Consider the following 16721-nt stretch of genomic DNA (forward strand, 5'->3'; position numbering starts at 1 on the left):
ACAAAACTAGTTGGAAAACCCCATGGAAAATTCTAATATGGCTACAGTTCAAAGACCCTGAAGTTCTCACATCTGGCTTAAATAGTACTGAGGGAAGAAGCCTTCCACATTGCCTACTGGGGGTGCCAATTTCATCATCACCTGCTAGAGAAAGCTATGGAACGGTTGTTATTCTTGCAGGTTTCATCTACCTTGCCTCGATCTGCTGCCATAGGCTGTTTATACCCTGAGTGCTACCAGAAGGATTTTCAAGTAATTTTAAAAATTATCCACTACACATCCATTAGAATGGCTTAAATCTGAAACATCAAATGCTGGTGAGGAGGATAGAGCAACAGGAACTCTCACACATTGCTGGTGGGAATGCACAATGGCATAGCCACTTTGGAAACAGTTTGTGGTTTTTTACAAAACTTAACATACTTTTACCATATGGATCCAGCAATCATACTCCTGGGTAGTTACACAAAGGAGTTGAAAACTTATGTATAGAAAAGCCTGCACACAGATACTTATAGCAGCTTTATTCATAATTGCGAAAACTTGGAAGCAACTAAACTATTCTTCAGCAGGTGAATGGATAAACTGTGGTACATCCATACAATGGAACATTATTCAGTGCTAAAAAGAAATGCGCTATCAAGCCATGAAAAGACACCGAGGAAACTTAAATGCATGTTACTAAGAAAAAGAAGCCAATCCGAAAAGGCTACTACGACTCACAGTACAATTCCAATTATATGACATTCAGGAAAAGGAAACAACTATGGAGACAATAAAAAGATCAGTGTTTGCCAGAGGCTGGGGTAGTGAGGATAAGCTATGAATACCTAGGCAGAGCAAAGAGGATTTTCAGGGCATTGCAAATACTCTGTAAGACATAGTAATGATGGATGTGTATCATTATACATTTGTCCAAACCCAACAGAATGTACAACACCAAGAATGAACCGTAAGGTAAACTATGAACTCTGGGTGATTATGATGTGTCAATATAGGTTCATCTCTGCTTAAAAAAAAAAAAGCACCGTTCTGGTGGGTGATGTTGATAATGGGGACAGTATGTATGTGTGAGGAGAGGGGGTATATGAGAAATCTCTGTACCCCCTTGTAAATAGTAAACTTAAAACTACTCTAAAAAAAGTCTTAAAAAATTTGTGTAAAAAGTCAAATACAATGATGTTCTTCAATTTATGTTTTGATTAAACATTTTTATGTATATACCAGGGGTGCCCCAAAAATGTATACACATGACTTGTATTCATCTTTTGTTATCAGTATATATTGAGTATTACAATTTTAATACAGTTTTTTCCTTTCTTAAAATGTGTATCCATTGTTTGGTACCCTCTGTACTTTAAAATTCTGACAACTACAGTTGTCATTTTTATGACCAAATAAATACTAATCATAAAAGCGTCTTTGTAAGGAAGGAAGGCCTTATCCTTTATTTATAGTGAAGCTTTTGGGTCTTAAAAAAAAAAAAAACTCAGTATTTGAACCTCTTCCTATATTTGTGTGAATTTTGGTACGAGTCAGATTCCTGGTCTCCCTACAAAAGCCAAGAAAAGGGGATACTTATTCTTGTGGACACTGGTCGCTGGATGTGGACAAGTGATTGAAGCTCAGACAATCAGACGCCTTTGCTGGGACTCTGACTCTGGAACAAGTGGCACAAAGACGGAGATAATGAGGATTCGTTCCAGTAGTAGTAGCATCAAATGTTCAGGGGCAGTGGTGCCAAGAGCCTAGGTAGTTATGGCAGCGTCTCAGCAGTATCCAGTATCCAGTGACGGCAGTGCCAGCGGCCATGCCCAGTGTCCGGTAGCAGAGCTGTGTCACCCTGACCAAGCTGTTCCTTCGCTGAGATCTTGGTCATAGTGCTTGCCACCTGGCTGCCTTTGGTTCCTGTCTGGATCGCCAGCATTTCCCAGGTTTCCATAAACTACCTAGTATTCTACCAATGCATTCCTTTCCTCCTAAATTAAGCAGAATCATTCTCTGTTGATTGCAACTATAAATGTCTCTTTTGCAGACAAGAAAATTAAAGCTCTGAAAGGTTAAGAAATGTGTTCAAAGTCTTGTAACTATTAAATGACGGAGATAAAATTCTAATGCAGGTATATCTGACTTCCAAGTATGAAAATTTGCCCCCAAACCACTGCATCTACATTGCAGATATACAATTCATTATTATAGGTGGATGTTTTTATAGCCAACCAAGCTTAGAGGTTAAACTAGTCAAGGTAAGTAGTGATCTTAACTTCTTAAATGAGTACAACTGAGAAATCAGGGAAACAGCAAACATGGTTATCCAGGGACTCTGAAAGAAGAATGGGATGTCAGGTGCTATCCCAAGATCACACTGGCCATGGTCTGCCATATGTGGGTGAGTCATCCAGGCTTTTTTACAAATTGGTGTGAACAATCTTGGCAAGCAGCTTGGTTAGATGGTGATCCAATATTTTTGTACATCTACTGATGAGATGAGTCAAGGTTCTGGTAGGACTTGCCCTAATAAATTTGGGAAGGCAGATAAATATGTGTATGCTTCCTTCTCTCTGGGACCAAAAGTAACTTTCTCAGCAGGCATAGTTTCGATATTCCTGAACTTCTAAGGGACCAGACAATTCATGCAGTTTTTGTCCAAGTCACAGCCTGCATCTACTTTCTGGTTCCTAGTAAAAGAAAACCCTCAGGACTTGCTGCCTTCAAGTTTAACCTCATCCCCAAAAGTATTCCAGTTGTTAATGGAGATGTGGAAGATAACAATTTCCCTGTAAGAATAGATGATAGCATCAAAAACTTTTGGCCTTAGAAAACTGAGAGTTTCTTCATTGAATTGCTCTAATTTGTGCTCACTTATTGCTTTTGCCACTCACTGGATGAATGGAAGAATTGATTACTGATTTTATCTACTTCTCTTACTGTCATCAATATTAATTATGAATTTCTTGGGCCCCTACTTATCTTGGTGTATTAGTACCTAAGATGTTGGACAAGTTAACAGCGGTGGAGGGGTTTTTTAATTTTGTTTTCTTCTTAGCAAAAGGAAGAGTATGTTTCCCTCTCCGCTGACACCTGAGTTTTACATCAATCCTAGGCATGTAGCCATAGTTCATGCAATCTTTCTTAGAGCTAGAGATCTAGACAGTAAAGAGAGCTACTTGTAGCAGGCTTTTATTTATACTTCAGCATCTCCAACCAGGGTCCTAGTGCAGTTTGTGAAGGAGAAAAATGGCAAGCCACAGTTTTAGCAGGACTATTGCTTCCTGAGATAGTGTGGTCTATACACTAAACATAAACCCAGTAAAATTCCAATAGTATTTTTGGACCTCGAATAACTGACTTGAAATAAGAATTTATTTAATAATTATTAAATAATACTTTAATAAGAAACTAAATAATAAGCAAAACTAACTTGTGAAAATCGTTGAAAAAAATAGAGTAACAAGGGGTAATTTGACTGCCAAATGTTAAAACATATTGTAAACCATTATATAATAATTAAAATAGTGTTGTACTAGACTATAAATAGATCAATGGAAATTGAATAAATGATAAAGGTGGCATTTTAAATCAGAGGGAAATGATGACTTATTATGTCAATTGAGGAGTCATCCAAAAAATTAATTATGTCTGTACCTCATATATTACAGCAAAGTCAAATTCTAATCAATTAAAAGTCCTAGAAGAAAACATTAAAAAGATACACATTTTTATGGGAAAAGCCTTTCATATGAAACAAAACCTGGAAGTCATTTGACGATGTAAAGTTTTAAAATCTGCCTGGGAAAACATGTTGCCAAAAAAATATCAAAATGAAAAAAAAAAAATTTGCTAAGCTAATAGATACATTAGTATGCATCTTACTTGATTTTTCCTCAACATATGACAATATTGGCCGGTTCTTTTTACTTGACGTTCTTTTTAATTTGCTGTTTTTTGATAGCGCTCGTCCCTGCTTCTGTTGTGATTTTATTGCCTCCTTCATAAAATCCTTTTTTCCCCAATGTAGAATTTAAATATTGAAAAAAGTCCTTGTCACTCCTGTTTTGACTGTGCACATACTTTGAGTGGTTTTAACCATTTTACAGTATTAGACAACATCTATATATGTCTGACTCCTACATCTGTATCTCTGATTTAAATCTCTTTTGGAAACATCTGTATATCTGGTCACCTATATGGCTGCCCCACACGCAACTGAAACTGACCAAAGTGTCTGTCTTAATTTAAATGAATCCAAGATCCTAGTAATAGGGAAATTGGTCTTAAGTCCCTATAACATCAATATGTCCAACACTAAACTCATCATCTTCCCTGAAACATTGGAATTCTTTTAGTTCTTGTTTCAGTGAATACCCCCATCTTTCACGCAGCTTCCCAAGCCATTAAGCTGTGAATGATCCTGACATCTTTGTCTTTCCTTAGCCCTGTATTAATCTGAGTCTTATCAGGTTTACACTCTGAAGGCCTTTCTAATTTGCCCCTTCCTCACTGCCCTCACTGCCTTCCTTTAAGCTCTCTTTAATTTATTGTCTGTTTACTACAGCTGCTCCCTAATGGGTCTTCCCTGCTGATCATTCGTTCTACACTGATGTCAGAGAGCTCTTTCTAGTATATAAATTTGGCCACATCGTTCTTCTGCTTGGAATGTTTTATGGCTCTCTGCTGTCTGTGGGGAAACTCCACACTCCCTCGCATGGCAGCCTCTGTTTACCTTTCCTCCCTCTTCTCTCATCTTCCCTTCCTCACATTCTTTGTTCAAGGCATAACTGTAGTGCCTTGAAATCACCAAACTCTTTCTGGCTTCCATGCCTTTTAACATGTTTCCTTTCTGCTAGAAAGCCACTCCCCCATTTCTTTTTAGCCAACCAGGGCTTGCCCTTCACATTTTCACTTGGTTCTTACTTCCCTGAGAAGTCTCATTTGATGTCCCAGTCCAAGTAGGATGTCTTATCTCCTGTCCCTGGGGGCTCCCAACTGGACTCGCCTCTCTCTGAACTCACAACACCCTGTACAATAGAATTCTTACCTGGTCATGAGTTTCTCTCTCCACAAGCATGTGAGCATACTGAAGGCTTCTTTTTTGGTCTTTCATCTCTGTGATTCCTGTGCCTAGTGGAGTTCCTGATGGATTGTAGCACTTGGTACTTATTTAGTGATGAAAGAGTGAATGAATGAAACCATATCCTTCTTTCTCCTTAGGAATTTTAGGCTTTGGTGGTAGATTCTTTTGATAGGGACGTGAAGCATGAAAGGGGATTTCCTTGGCTAGCCCTCTTATGTCTTTTTTTCCCCCTCTTAGAGTAGCATGTGGAGTGTTAAGTCATGCATAATTGTGTTTTGCAGCTTGGGGGAAAGATTAGAGGCACGCTCAATGTTGGAGAGAAGGCAAGACTGGAGTTACGTAGTACTGGACACTTAAGGTCTATGCTTTGGGTAGCGAAGGAAGATTATGTTATTTATTCACTAGAGAAACATGGCAGTCAGGAATTCTGGCATATTCTATGGACAGGAAAAGGGTGAATTTGTTTTAGGCATTCCCTGGCCTTTTTCGTTCGGGAACCCGAGGGTGGTGGTAAGCAAATGTTCCTCCTTGGTTCCTCTTATAATAAAACTAGTACCTGAGTGCCCTGCAAGCCTCCCTCCTGTATCCTCATGTATTCTGCTTCCCTCAGTTGTAAACCTCGTCCAGAGTTTCCTGAGGGAACCCGAAGAGAAACTGAGAAGGCTAAAAATCATCATCTAAGCCCCTTCCAGGATGACAAATTTATCCCTATTTCTCACTGCCTGTCTCCTCCCTCCTTTTTCATTATACTAACCAGAATGTTCCAGGCTTGTACCACACATTCCTCAAAAATGTTAGATATGTTTTTAGGTCACTGTGGAAAATATAGGAACACAGTAAACTAGATCATCTCCAAAGGAAATATCCTGTCTTATGAGCTTAATTTCTGAGTGTAGTCCCAACCATCAGCACTGTTTATATATTCTGACCATGGCTTGAAGACGTACAATTCAATTCAGTTCAGCAGGTCATTGCTAGGCTCGATGCCAAGCACTGGAATCCAAAAGAAACATCGACAACTGCTTCCACTAGGCCATTTGGCAATGTAAGGAGAGAAGCTCTTGGCAGGGCTTGGAGCAACGCAGAAGGATCCGAGCAGTGCTCTTGCCAACCTACCCTCACAGTGGTGGTATTTAGGCCCCTTGAAGATGGGGCACCCCCCAACTGTAGAATGCCATTGTGTACTCCTCTTTCCTTGAATGTAGTCTGGATTTAATGACTGACTTCTAATGAATGAAACGCAGCAGAAGTGATGGCATGTCACGTCTGAGATTAGGTTATAGAAAGACTGCTACTTCACCTGGGGTATTAGACAATAGAACTTGGGGAGGCAGGAGGAGGAACACAAATGATATCCAGGTTTTTGGATTGAATACCTGGATGGATGTGGTGTAATTTACTAAGATGCTTGAGATTGGATTAAAAAAAAAGCAGTTCAAGGAGGAAAATGTTCTTAATCATGATTTTGGATTTGGATGTGAAGTTTGAGAAGTCTATGTAACATCCAAAGAAAAATGTCTGCAAAGCAGGTCGGATTTAGGTCTGGAGCTCAGAAAAGAAATTTGGGCTTGAGTGTCAACTTGAGAGTTTACAGCATGTTGATATTGTTAAATGAGACAGCAGAGATTGTCATGAATGAGTATAGACGGAGCAAATTTGAATGGACAGGATTGAGCTCTTCATAATGCCAATGTTTAGAAGCTGTATGAAGGAAGAAGAGCAAGTTAATAAGTTAATAAATCAGAAGAGAGCAAGAAAGAAACACTTGTTAGAGAAGTTGAAGGAAATCAAAGCATGTGCCTTCTTGTGGGAAGGAGAAGGAAGTCCCTCGAGGAGGAAAGGGTGGTCATCTCGGCCAAATGCTGCTGAGAGGGGAGGGAGTTTAGGAATCGGAAGTGTCCTAATATGGCCACATGGCGGTTGCTGGTGAGTTTGACAGGAATAGTTCAAACTTGCAAATTTAAGGGTTAACATGAGCAAAAAACACAAGATTATAGACATTTCACACGATGAATCTTTAGGAAATGTCTGCATCTATTAAAGTTCAGTTTGATTCAATTTGATTTGTGCAATCCTCATTTCATTTCAGAAAAGGAAAGCATAAGATATTTGAACTGTTAACACCATATTTAAGGTAGCTTTGCAAATTGTTTCCCAAAATTCCTAGCCCACTTTTTTTGCCATGTGACTGAAATATCAGAAAATGAATACTATCAGCGGTTTCTTCGGCTTACTTAGCAATAATTGCTAGTTGCACACACAGATGATAAAAATGCATCTTTCTGTGATTGAAGTCAATCATCTTGAATGAATTCTAGAAGATGCTAGATGCTTCTTCTATAAATAGCACAGTACACATATAGTGACTATGCTGGATAAATAAGGGCTCCGGAAGTGTGTACTCCAGGTTGCCTGGAAAGGAATTTCCCAGTTTTGAAAATACACATACCACCTCAGGGAAAGAAAATCCTTCACTTAGCCCCTCAACAGCCCAGCTGCTCAACAGTACAAAATAATGCTAGGAAAATTACCCTGCCTACCGCATCAGTATGACGAAATCCATTTATTCATAGTCTGTTTTTGCAGTGATCTCGTTGAGGATTAATAAATGTGGTTTATGCATAACCCTGATACTCTCAGGAGACTTAATTTAATAAAAATATAAACCCACAGATGAGTTTTATGTTTGTAATGTCCTGGTAATCGCCAGTATTAGGGTAGGCAAACCAACCTTGCTTCTGGCCCTTTCTCAGAGCCTGGGTGTGTGGTCTATGGGCCAGACTAGAGGTGGCTTTAGATTAGCCCAGAGCAGGGGCCAGGCTGCCCTGTGCTGACCAGGAAAAGCCCTGGAGACTGTGAGCTGTGATTTACATAGGCTTTTATGTGTTAAATATGTACTCAAGGAGACGGTTTCTATCTTCATGAGTGAAGTATGATTTTTCAGAGATTACTTTGGCAATGATCTGATAAAACATTTGTTGGTTGTATCTCGCTGGACAAAGAAATCTTTGAGGGGTGCAATAAACTGATATGATTTTTAGGCACTCTTTGTTCTCTGACATTTTCTTTCTAAAAATTGTTGTCTGAGTTAAGCTGTTCATTGTAAAAAATAATAACCAAACAACCATAAAATGTGGCGAACAATGAAAACAACAGTCAATCATTTAACTTAGTAGTACCCTAATTTAGAAAACAAACATTATGACCTGTTTGTACACTTATTTCTCAACTTCTTCCATATTAAATATATAGAAAATATATGTTAAATACAATTTGAAGCACACTGCATGCAGTTTCATGTACATTTCTACCATCATTGATGATTACAAATTTTATTTTAATATACAGATATGCTATTAACTGAATAATCATTCACCCATTTTAGTTATTTCTGATTTCTAACCATTAGGAACAAAATGTCAGCCTCTCAACATTCTATTTCATGTGATCTTCTATGGCCTTCAGATAAATATAGAAAATGAACTTAATGAGTCCAAGGACCCCCCTTTACCAACCTCTCTTCATTTTCCAACCTTCTAGTTATTGGCAACCACCATTCTACTCTCAGTTTCTGAGTTTGACTTTATTTTTGTTTTTTAGATTCCACATGTAAGTGACACCATACAGTATTTGTCTTTGTCTGTTTTATCTCACTTAACATATGTCTTCTAGTTTCATCGTATTGTCACAAATGGCTGGATTTCCTTCTTTTTTAAGGCAGAATAATGTTCCATTGTATGTAGATAGCACATTTTCTTTATCCATTCATTCATTCACAGGTACTTAAGTTGTTTTGTATCTTGGATATTGTGAATAATACCGCAATAAATATGAAAGTTCAGCTATCTCTTGGAGATACTGATTTTGCTTCCTATCGTTATATACCTAGGGGTAGGGTTGCTGGATCATATGGTAGTTCTATTTTTAATTTCTTGAAGAACATCCATACTGTTTTTCATGGTGAGTGTACTAATTTGCATTCCCACCAGCAGTGCACATTCTTGCCAACAGCTGTTATCTCTTGTCTTTTTGATGATGGCCATTCTAACAGGTGTGAGGTAATAGCTCATTGTGGTTTTGATTTGCATTTCCCTGATGATTAGTGATGTTGAGTTTCTTTTCATGTACCTGTTGGCCATCTGTACGTCTTCTTTGGAAAAATGTCCTATCAACTCCTCTGACCATTTTTAAATTGGTTTGCTTGGGGATTTTTTTTTTTTTTTTTGCTATTAAGTAATATGAGTTTTTTTTGAGTTTATATGAATTTACATGTATATATTTTAGATATGAATCCCTTATCGCTATATGATGTGCAAATAATTTATTTATCCCTAGGTTGCCTTTTTATTTTGTTGATTTTGCTGTGCTTTTTAAGTTGATGTAGTCCCACTTGTTTATTTTTGCTTTTGTTGCCTGTCCTTTGGTGTCAAATCCAAAAAATCATTGCCAAGATTGATGTCAAGGGTATTTTCCCATATGTCTTCTTCTAGGAGTTTTATAGTTTTAGGTCTTACATTTAAGTCTTCAATCCATTTCAAGTTGATTTTTGTGTCTGAGTCTATTTTCATTCTTTTGCATGTGGATATCCAGTGTTCCAAACACTATTTATTGAAGAGACTATGTTTTTTCCCAGATGTGTTCTTGGTGACTTTGTGGGAAATTAATTGACTGTATATGGTTGGGTTTATTTCTGGGTTCTCTACTCTGTTCCATTGATCTGTGTGTTTATTTATATGCCAATATCATACTACATTGATTATTGTAGCTTTGTAATAGTTTGAAATAGTTTGTAATAGTTTGAAATCAGAAAATGTGATGCCTCCAGCTTTGCTCTTCTTGCTCAAGATTGCTTTAGCTATTTGGGGTCTTCTGTGGTTCCATACAGATTGTAGGATTATTTCTTATGTTTCTGTGAAAAATGCCATTAGAATTTTGACAGAGATTGCATTGAATCTGTAGATTGCTTTGGGCAGTATGGACTTTTTAACAATATTGATTCTTCTAATCCATGAACACAAGATATTTTCCATTGATTTGTGTCTTCTTCAGTTTCTTTCACCAGTTTTTTGTTTGTTTGTTTTGTTTTTTGTAAAGGCAAATTCAGCAACAGATGAGTAATTGTACAAGATCTTTGAGTTTGGTCCAATTTTAGGATGTTCTGTGGGATTTTCATGTGGACACAGGCTAAGCTCTTATCTTATGGACTGAAAACAGCAAAACCCCTATATGAGCGAATAAGGAGATGGGGATTCCCAGCAGAGAGAAGAGAAACAAATTAAGGCTCAAATGTAGAAAGGCACATTAGAAAGGCCTAATTTTGGATTTAATACCATAATGGCCAGAAAGGTAGGTAAGAGGTAGGCTTCGAAATAAATGTATTTTAATGTCAAGTAAGAAATGCTCAGTTGTGCATGAAAATTGGCTCCTTGAATAGCACCTAACAGCTAATGATTGAAGGATACACTGTGTGTGTCTATAGGGTGAGGAAAAAGCACTGCTCGAGTGCTTGCTTGCTTTGTGCCAGTCACAGTTCCAAGTATTTTGCATCCATTAACTTATTTAATCCTCATTAGAATGTTATGAGGCAGACACTGTCGCTGTCCTCATTTTACAGACAAGGAATCGTATTTTGTAATTTGCTTATATTCACATAGTTATTAAGAGGCACAGCCAGGATTTTAGTCAAGGAATCCTGAGTACAGTACCTGAGCTCTTAGCCACCACCCCATGCAGCTCCTGGATGAGCCTTCATTTATTCATTTAACAAATACGTGCTGAAGGCTTGCAGGTGTGCCAGACACAGTGCTTGGGCACTGAGAACCTAGCGGAACTCAGAATAAACATGGTGCCTTCTCTCTGAAAGCTTACCGTCCATGGGTAGACAGAACTTAAAGCAACAGATAAACGTGTAAGTACAAATTGAAATAAGTGCTAAAAAGGGAAATTACAGAGTGTTCTGAAGTGCACAGTGGGGACCATTTCTTAGAGCAGAAGACCAGCGAAGGTCTCTCCTAAGAAAGTGATAATTAAGCTAAGCTTAGGGGGATTAGTAAAAGTCAGTGAAGAATGGGAAAAGAATGTACCAGGCTTTGGGAATAGCATGGCTAAGTGTTTCTAATCCTTTTGAAAAGAGCTCACAGGGACATGGGCACATCAGGCTCTCAGAGCCATTAAAAATAAATTTCTCCATGTCCCCTTATTCTGACTTTATGTTCACTAAACAATTGTATCATAATTCGGTTTCACATAGGGTTTAACAATAAGAAGAGAATCCACTGATTGTGCAGAATTATCATATTTTGGTCATTATGAGACTCCTTTCTCTTTGTAAATTAATAGATTTACATTTATATCAATCTCCAGTACATTCTCTTGTTACCAAATTTGTCAACCTCAGACGCTGAGCCTTCAAAACAGAAGATCAAATCCTCAGATAGAATGACCTGGATTCCAAAGTGAGTTCCCACCCAGTTCAAATCTGTCTTTCCTTTGATGGTTCAAATGCTCATATTTGGTGTCTCTTGTTTGTAAAGTTTTATTACTATGCAATATTTGGAAAAGTAAAAGAAAAACGAAGGCTTTGAGAAAAAAATGAAGACTAGATTTAGGAAACACACAATCCATGATTATTCTGATTAGTTTTACTGAAAAGAAAGTCCATCTGGGAAAGAGGCTGAATGAAATCATGTTTTGAATATTTGGGGAATAAACAGACACCATCTTGTCTTAGGAGTCATGTGCTGAGTGAGTAATGCTGGTATTCTTTTACAAGATTGTTTTAGTATAAAACTGTAGTAAACTGTGCTAGTTAGTGTTTCCCCACTACAAGCATGGAAACGAGACTTACTCATAATATTTATTCCTTCTCCAGAGTGCCATTGCAGACCTGAAACATCTGAACTAACAAAAGGCCTCCAACTTATAATATAACACAGCTGCTCTGAGGATTGCGTGAGTACATATGTGTGTGTGTGCGATGGGAGGGGATTTCTTTGTATTTATTCATTTATGTGCCCTCTGGAGAAGGAGCAAGCTCAGTCCAACTGGAATTCTAAGTGCCTTTTACTGGGCATTTGTTAGATGTAAAAATTTGGCTCACATCAAAAGTGTCTTCCAGGCAGTGTGCAGCTGAGAGCCATAAAAGACAAGATTGTATATTGTTTCGGAGCAGAGATGCTAATGGGTAGCATTTTCTCAGGGAACAATTCGTTTTTCTACCAATGCAGCATAGTGCATTTATTATAAAGGAATTATACAGAAACTCTTATCAAAAGCTGTGTTTATTTACTTGTTTGCTATTAGTAATTATTTGCAATCATTAAGTTAACCTCCAACACATGTACTTATGCTTTTAACAGAGCATAAACAAAAATGGTTATCAGCTCAGTAATCCAGCTCTTTCTTTATTCTTCACATTTGTCTTCCCAAAGTGGTCAAACAAAGCATGAGAGATCTTAAATATTACCAATTTAGGAGCAATCCAGAAGTTCTAAGAAAACTTCTTCTATTTTCTCTTTCCCAAACCTGTTCATTTAACTAACTGAACTTGACCCTGGGGACACAGTGACAGATAAGTCTCTGTCAGGGAAGTCACAGCCTGGCTAGGGATATGGGTGAATACATCAACAATTATGATGAGTGTGAGAAGTGCTAGAGAGGAATGTTTAGAGCGCTCTGGGGGAACAGAGTATGGGCACTTACGGGGGTCAGGCCAATGTTGAGGGCAGTTTGAGGTGACTCCCTAAGGAAGATAGCATTTGAGCTGAGCAGTTGTTAACTAGGTAAATGTGAGAGCAGGGAAAGGACTAGGGCTCACAGGAACCAGTCCCTACAAGATTTGGGGGTTATGAGAAAAATGTACTATTTCTTTCCTTGCCTGATTCATTTTTGACTCATACTTTTCTATGAATACCAAGAAAAAGTAATGAGACAAGAATTCAAAGGAAGAGGTGAAATACAATACAAAACGAATAAACGCAGGTCACATTGCCATGTGGGAAGGTGGTTACTTGACAACAGATGTCTAGCATTTCCCTCCCCAATAACTAGTGAAATCAGTCAAGAAATGGAGAAACAATTACATTTATATAGCAAATAGGGAAGGGTACCATCCAAATGCTAGAATTTTGTGAATTACAGGACACATGGGACCTGTTTAAAGGTTAGTCAGGATTGACTTGCAAATCACTTGCCTTAGAAATTAGGGCCTTTCAAAAATTTTAAAAGAAATTCTGAATGCTATGAACATACATTAGTTTATATTGCCTAGGGCTTGAATTCAAAACTGTCCATCAGACCCTAGGAAAACCCTCCTCCTGAAGGGCCTTTGGCAGCTGCTGTTCACCAGATTTCGATGATGTAGGTGCCTTGGGGAAGTCCAACAGGATTTGAGAATAGCTATCCTGAGAGGTCTGAGCCATGGATGGCTTCAAGTCACTGGCTGCTGGCAACAATGACCTTTTGTCAGGCCCAAGCTGCTAACTATTCAGAGTGCTAAAAGGAGTTGGGGAACAGATGTGGGGAATGGGTCTCTCAGAGATGGCACATTTATAAGAGGTTTTCATGGCTTATGCTACACCAGCATGGGATTCAGCCATGGAGGATGTGGCATTTGGTATATACATTTAGAGAGATACAGATGAGAAATTCTCCAGAAATGGGATTTACCTGCCAGGACTGCCCACTCTCCCAGGTTACCTCTCCACTCAATTTGGGCTACTAGTCCAAGGGGCCAGAGATCAGCCTTCCTTGGGGAAGTCCAGGAAGATCCAGGAACCTTATTTCTAGGGAGATATACCAGGCCCTTGTCAAAAGAATGAATAAACAGAAGCTATTTCTTTCACCAAAAGTGGAAAAACAAACAAAAAACAAACAAACAAAAAAAGACCTTAAGAAATGTCCTTTTAAAAATAAATTATGGCAGAAAACGAAAACCGATTTTTATTACATAAGCAGCAAATATTCATAATCTTGAAATTTCAGGTATAGAAATCCATTGTTGATATATTTATATGTGTATATGTTTTCTCTTCTTTTTTCTTTTTTCTCTGCTACCCAACACCCAGACTCCCTCCCATCTCACTCTCAGTCTTGCTAAGGAATCAAGACCCTGCTTTACATTAAAGAAGCACAAATTTCCAGATTCTCACCAGTTGCCTCCAAACTCAGTTGGGCACATGACCAGCCTCAGCCAATCAGATGCTTCTGACACAGACTTTGCATCTTGAGTGAATCAGCAAAAACTTCAGATTTCATTCACTGTCAAGGTTCTGGGCAGCGGCAGAGTCCTGGGTGGAAGTGCTGGTGCCAAGATGTCGTAAGAGCCCAACTGAGGCATGAGTTTGACATAGTGCTTCCTACTTACCTTTCCTTGTTTTTTTAACCCACTTTCCAAGTTTGATTCAGTAGTCTCCTATTGATTCTGTGTGCTTCACCATATACTTCCAGTAATTACTTTCCAGCCTAAATTAGGTAGAACTGGTGTTAATTGGTGCCATGTAATACAACAGATCAGGATTTAAAAAAAAAAAAAAAAAGATTTGGCTGATGAAGAGATACATTTGCACTCCTAATGGGCATTTAGAATTTTCACAGATATAAAAATGTAAAAAGTTCTTGTCACCACCTGTGAAGGTTCAATGCTGGGATCTCCTCCCAAGGTGACATTCTACTGGTTGGTGCTTAGCTACCCTGCATTGTTCATGCCTGTCCTGATTGGTGTCTTGCTACACAAAAGCAGATCTCCCAGATCACAGCTGCTCTCCCAACATACTACTTGGTATCGGCCATCTTTTGTATTCTTAGTTGATGCTATATTCCTCTTATCTGATTAAAAACCCTAGTTCCAACAGTTTTCATGATCATGGCTTAAATGCTAGGTCCTAGGCTACACCTCATAGCTCAATCAGGTTAAAAATGTGACCTAACTAATTGTATGGAACAAGCAAATTTAAATTCTCTTTTTGAATACAAGCCAGTTGAGTCTCTCACAAATGGGTATCATAAAAGCTTTAGCAAGACCTTCTCATGGCTCAAAGAGAGACATGCCTGATTTATGATTTCTTGATAGCACTTAACATTTTGTTTGGATTTAGAGATAACTCTAGACCCATCAATCAAGCAAGCTGTTTTCAAATCTTTCTTCTCAGCTGTTCCTGGTGCCAGATTGTCTAACAAACAGAGGCTTAAACAGATATAATTTGTGATTGGTGGAGACCATTCTCTGTCTTGCAACAGACCAGCTGGTAGCACAATCTACAATATAGTCCATGGCCCAACTCACAGGCAGTAGGTTTCCCACTCCTCATACACATGGACGATTTTTAAATACTCATATCATGTTTATAGAATAATGAAAGTTTATTGTGGGAAATTAAACATTTGCTGGCAAACTTGATAGTTGAAAATGGTATTTTATTATACATGTATTCACAGAATCAGATTGTGCAAAGTAGAACTTTCCTTACCCATTAAAAAGATACATGTAGGGATGGTGGATGGGGGAGGGGGATTCACACAGTGTGAGGGATGTAAATGATAAACGTCTAAGTTTTGCTAAAAAAAAAAAAAAAAAAAAAAAAAAAAAAAAGATACATGTAGCCATTGTAATTGAAAAATGGAACTTTGGCCAAAAGATGTACCTACCCATATGTTCATTGCAGTATGATTCACAGTGGCCAAGACATGGAAACAACCAAAATGTCCTTTGATAGATGATTAGATACATACAATGGAACATTTCTTGACCGTAAGAAAAGATGAAATACTGCCGTTTGCGACAACATGGTTGCGTCTTGAGATTTTCATGCTAAGAGAAGTAGGACAGAAAAAGTCTAGAATAAGGTTTCATTCATATGTGGGATATAAAACTAAAAGCAACAGATGAACAAGACAAACAAACAAAAACTCATAGACACAGACAAGAGTTTAGTGGCTACCAAAAAGTAAGAGGGAGGGGAGTAGTAGAAGAAGGTAAAGGAGGTCACTATATGGTGATGGAAGGAGAATTGACTCTGGCTGGGAACATACAATGCAATATATGATGCATTATAGAAATGGACACTCGAAACTAATATAATTTTACTAATGAATGTCACCCCAATAAATTTAATAAAGATAAGAATAAATAAATAAATAAATAAATAAATAAATAAATAAATAAGTAAGTAAATGTTTCTGGACAAAAAAAAAATTAAAAAAAGAATCAACAGGATGTATAAGTGACAATCCAGAGACATAACATGTATTAATATGTATGTGTATATATGCACATACAACCATACACATACATACACACATATACATGTTTGGCTTATATAAAGTTATCATAATTTTGTGGAAGAATTATTCAAAAAAGTTGTGCCAGACTGTTTTCTTAATTGTTTAGAAAAGAAATCTTCACATCATGTGCATAAGCTAATTCCAAATGGATTTAAATAACATATAAAAAGCCAAACTATGTAATAGCTGGATAAAAATATAGATAAATATGAATGATCTTAGTATGGGAAAAGATTTTCTAAGGAGAAAAGCGATGTATGGAATAAAATAAAGCAGCAATAAATTTGACCTCACAAAAGTTGAAATATTTTGAATGTAAAACCCACATCATTAAGAAGTAAGCACCAAATTATTGGGATTCAAAGAT

The 16721-nt window shown here is 37.7% G+C and overlaps 1 long non-coding RNA gene across 1 annotated transcript in view; it reads left to right on the forward strand.

The window, feature by feature from the left end:
• Positions 1-11685: 11685 nt before the first annotated feature.
• The window catches only part of LOC148754974 (uncharacterized), a 32426-nt gene continuing 27390 nt past the window's right edge, over positions 11686-16721 (forward strand). The window contains exon 1 of the long non-coding RNA XR_016019232.1: positions 11686-12025. This is a non-coding gene — a long non-coding RNA (uncharacterized LOC148754974). The remainder of the gene's footprint in view (positions 12026-16721) is intronic.

The sequence above is a fragment of the Rhinolophus sinicus genome, chromosome 16 (genome assembly GCF_057876585.1).
Source record: "Rhinolophus sinicus isolate RSI-liver-muscle chromosome 16, RSI-T2T, whole genome shotgun sequence".
Classification (NCBI taxonomy): domain Eukaryota; kingdom Metazoa; phylum Chordata; class Mammalia; order Chiroptera; family Rhinolophidae; genus Rhinolophus; species Rhinolophus sinicus.